This window comes from Pteropus vampyrus, unplaced genomic scaffold, assembly GCF_000151845.1.
Source record: "Pteropus vampyrus isolate Shadow unplaced genomic scaffold, Pvam_2.0 Scaffold45, whole genome shotgun sequence".
NCBI lineage: Eukaryota > Metazoa > Chordata > Mammalia > Chiroptera > Pteropodidae > Pteropus > Pteropus vampyrus.
In genome coordinates, this window is record NW_011888826.1 from 6,124,416 (window position 1) to 6,129,492 (window position 5,077).

At 29.1% G+C, this 5,077-nt stretch overlaps 1 pseudogene; it reads left to right on the forward strand.

The window, feature by feature from the left end:
- Positions 1–4,156: 4,156 nt before the first annotated feature.
- LOC111739005 lies at positions 4,157–4,275 on the forward strand (annotated as a pseudogene).
- Positions 4,276–5,077: the final 802 nt, after the last annotated feature.

Consider the following 5,077-nt stretch of genomic DNA (forward strand, 5'->3'; position numbering starts at 1 on the left):
GGTAATATAATTATCTGACATTCTGCATTTTTGTTTACCTGATTTTTAGAGTTCTGCATATAGTAAATTTTGCATTTATAAAAATTTGTTTTCTCGGAGGTGACTTGTAGAGACTAATAAAACCGATTTGAAGCTCATGGTAAAAATGCTAGACTCTGTAGTACCTTAGAACTAGATAGTTCTCGCTTATACTAAATAGAAATGTGAGATTAAAAAAATCTTATCAGATAATTACTAAGTACAGGGATACCATCTTAGATTTTTTTTCTCTTGTTTTAATTCATGTGTTAATGATGTATATTTGTTGTCAAATAGTTTCTAGGTGAAAATTTTAAATTTAAGTTTCTTTTAAGGAGTAACAGTTAAGTCATACTTCATAAGTAGTAAATAAAGAAAAACAAACTTTGGACAAATTTTGTTAGGCATTGTTGCAATTGGGTAAAATTAGATAAATTGTGTCAGAATAAGAATGTGTTGTAATTAAAATTAAAAAACTAAAAGATATTTCTCTCTTTTAGTAAGTACTGTAACTAAAATTTTTACAATTAAACATGGTTTTTGTAAGGGCAAGTTCCAATAATTTTATTCTCTTCTACTCTTTAATAACTTATGAAGGTTTTAATTACCTCTAATATAAATTTAAAATTATAAAAATTGTCCAATAGCAAAAATTTAAGAATGAAACTAGATATTTAAATTAATTTGATAACTTTTACAAAGATATGAAAATTAAATAAAAACTTTTTCAGAGAAACTAAAGATAAGAGGAATCAGCAGAATTATACTACAAGAATGTTAAAGGGAATTTTTTACCCTGAAGGATAAACGATACCAGGTGAAAATTAGGATGCACACAAAGAAATGAAGAGAAATAGAAATAATAATGTGTAAGAAAGTTTAAGACATATTTTCTCATTTAATTTGATAAAAATTGACTGCCTAAAACACAAATAACAATGTATTATGAGTTTTATAACATGTGGAATCAAAATATATAACCAAAACAACAAAACAGATGAAATGGGCATATATAAATACACAGTTTGAAGGTTCTTACTCTATTATATAAGGTGGTATATTATTACTTGAAGATAAATTGTGATCAACTAAAAATGTATACAATAAACTCATAGCAAGCACTAAAAAAGTAAAAATTAAAACAAAGAAGCATTTTTGTACTAAGAGCAGTGTCTTTTGTTCTACTGAGGTGACTGTTGGTGGGCTCTTGTACGCTCCTGTACTGGGGCTGGACACCAGAGAGACCAGGCCATAATTAGAAGCATGGAATTTAGAGGGGCTGAAAACGGAGTAAGTGATCGATTGTGCCACAGGATGATACCAGTTCCCAACTTCTGGGCTGGGAAACTTATGGTGGAGCTGGGAGAGTGATGTGCCCAGAGAGGGCCCTGGAAAGCCACGCCCCTTCCCACGCATTCACCCTACACATCTCTTCCACCTGGAAGTCATTTGCGTCCTGTATCATATCCTTTTATAATAAATGGGTAATATTTAATCGATCTAAAGAAAGCAGGAAATATTTTTAAAGGAACTAGAATCAGATATAAGAAATAAACAAATAGCAAGGTGTTAGACTTGAACCCAACATATTGATAATTACATTAAATACAAATGTCTCAAATATTCCAAATATACTGTTTACCTGAAAGTGACATTCAGTGAAAAGGCACAGATAGATAAAAAGTACAGTGATGGAAAAAGTTGTACTATATAAATACTAATCCAAAATTTAAAGGTGGCATGATTATATCAATATCAAGCAAAGTTAATTTCAGAATAAGACATATTACTAAAGAGAAAAAGAGAGCCATCTAATAATTATAAAGAGGTCAATTAATATACAAAGCATACTAAATGTGTGTGCACTTGATAACAGAACTTCAAAATTCATACAGCAAAGATACTACAGATATAAAAAAAGAAATAAACTCACATTTATAGTTGGAGATTTCTAAACTTATCTCTCAATAATAGAACAATAGAAAAAAGAATTATTTAAAATTGGAACAATGCTATCGGCTAAATTGACCTATTTGATACTTATGGAGCATTCCACTCAATAACACCAGAATATCCATTCTTTTCAAGTGCCCGTAGAACATTCACAAAGGTAGACAGTGTTATGGAACAGTGTTATGGGCCATCAATAAGTTTAAGGATTAAAATCACATGTGTACTAACCACAATGAGATTAGCTTAGCATTCATTAACAAAAGATATCTGAAAATCCCATAACTATTTGCAAATTAAACATTATACTTTTAAATAACCCAATAACCCATGGGTCAAAGAAAAAAATCACAAGGCAAATTGTAAAACATCTTAAACTGAATTAAAAAAAGAAAAGAAAGTCAAAATCTGTGGAAAGCAGTTTAATAAGTGCTTTGAAAAGTGTTTATAGCATTTAACACATTCAGAAAGAATTATCTAAAGTTAATAATCTAAGGTGTGATCATATATGTCAATGATTATAAAGAAAATTATTGAAACAAAAGCTGATATTTGCAGAAAATCAATGAAACTGATAAAAACTCTAGCCACACTGATGAAGAAAAAGAAAGAAGACCCCAAATTAAAATATCATGAATGAAAGATAAATATTACCACTGATTTTATAGACATTAAAATGATAATAAATAAGATGAGCAAATTTAAACCAACTTTATTCTTTTTATTATATACTAATAAAATTAGCAACATAGATAAAATAAGCAAATTTCTTGACAGGAACAAATTTACATACATACTCAAGAAGAAATCAATAATGTGAATAGGCTCCAGCCCTTTTATTAAAGAAACTGAATTTGTAGTTTAAAATATAAAAAAGAAAATTCCCAATTCAGATGGCTATAATGGTGAATTCTACAAAATTTAAGTAAGAATCAATAACAACTTTATAGAAAATCTTCTCAAATGTAGACTTCAAGAGAATGCTCCCAAACTCATTTAATGAGGTTAGCATTAACCAGATAGCAAAAACAAACGGAATAGAAGCAGAGTGAGGAACTATAGAACATTCTCCTTCATATATTTAGTTTCAAAAAAATCTTAAAATTTTAGCAAATTTAAAATCAATACAAAATGATAATGCATTATGATTAAGTGGACTTTATTCCAAAAATGTAAATTTGGTTCAACATTAGAAAATCACTTAAGTCTATGGCCATATTACCCTGCACACACCCGATCTCTTCTGATCTCGGAAGCCAAGCAGGGTCGGGCCTGGTTAGTACTTGGATGGGAAAATCACTTAAGTAATCCACAAAATTAATAGACTAAAAGACAAAAATTTTCATGATCTCAATAGATATGGGGAAAATGGCAAAATTCATAAATATTTATTATAAAATCTCAAACAAACTAGGACTAAAAGGAAAGTTTCTTAACCTCATAAACAGCATCTATAAAAAAAAATGATAGCTAACATTATAATTAGAGGTAAAAAGGCTAAAGTGTTTTCTCCCTATATGCACAAGCAAAGCTTTCATCGCTTCCAATTAACATAATAATAGAGGTCCTACCCACTCTTTAAGGTAATAAAAATAAATAAAAGGTAAAATATTTAAAAAGAATAAGAAAAACTGTATTTGTATTTGTAGACCAAACTGTATTTGTAGACCACACGATTATATAAGTAAAAAATATTTTAGAAATTTCCAAAGAAAAAGCACTAGTATCTTAACTGAATTTATGAAGTTCCCAAGATACAAAATCAATATTCAATCAATTATATTTTCATTTACTAGCGACAAACAACTGGAAGTTGAAATAAAATACTGATATAATTTATAATAGCAAAAAACAACATGAAATTTGCAGAGATAATGAGAAGTTTAAGAAAAATGGGCAATATCTATCTGTATATTGAAATTTGCTATAAGAGAGAGAAGATAAAAAACATTTAAATAAATACCTTGTTTATGAATGACTCAATATTGTCAGAATATCAAATTCCTTAAATTAATCTATAGATTCAGTGCAATAACAATCAAAATCCCAACACGCTTTTTTTGTGTGTGTGGGAAAAAGTTGATTCTTAAATTTATGTGGAAATGTAAGGGCCTAGAATACCCATAATAATTTTTTAAAATAACAAAATTGAAGAATTGATATTACCTGACTTTAAGATTTAATATCAGTCTACGGCCATGCCACCCTGAACAAGCTGGATCCTATCTGATCTTGAAAGCTAAGCAGGGTCAGGCCTGGTTAGTACTTGGATGAGAGACCACCTAGGAAGACCAAGTGCTGTCGGCTTAAAAAATAAGGGATTGTAAACTGACAAAATCCTTGCAGTCTGTGAGGTCAACCAAGGGTTGTTTCGCCTAAAAAGAAAAAATAATAATAAGATTTAATATCAAGCTACAAACATCTAAACAATACAGGATTGGCATAAGGATATATGTGTGGATCAATGGAACAAAATAGTGTCCAGAAAAAGACACACACATATATGGTAAATTCTAGACAAAGTTATCAGGATGATTCAAAGGAGGAAAGGATAGCCTTTTCACCAAATAATGCTAAAACGATTAAATATTTTTATGGTAAAAGAATGAATTTTAACCCCTACCTCACATTAAATATAAAAATTCATTCAATGTGTGCCATAGGCTTAAATATCAAACCAAAAACTATAAATCCTATAATAAGTAAAAATAGAAGAGAAATCATCAGATCTTGTATTAAGCTAAGGTTTCTTAGATAAGACAAAAACACAGATAAATATTAATAAGTTAGAGTGTATCAAAATTAAAAACTTTTGCTCTTCAATACACTATACAGAAAATTAACAGGCAAGCCATAGATTGGGAGAATGTATATTGAAAGGTTTCTATCCGGAATGTAAAATTAACTCTTCACTCTACTTGAAAGAAGATATGCAAATGACCAAAAGCATATAAAATGTTTATATCATTAGTCATCAGAGAAATATAAATTAAAAGTATAATAAATGCAAAAACTATATTTAAAAATAGCACATCATGATACAATTTGGATTATTCCAGGTAAGCAAGGATGCTTTATCATTAGAAAATGCCCTAAAATAACAGGAAAA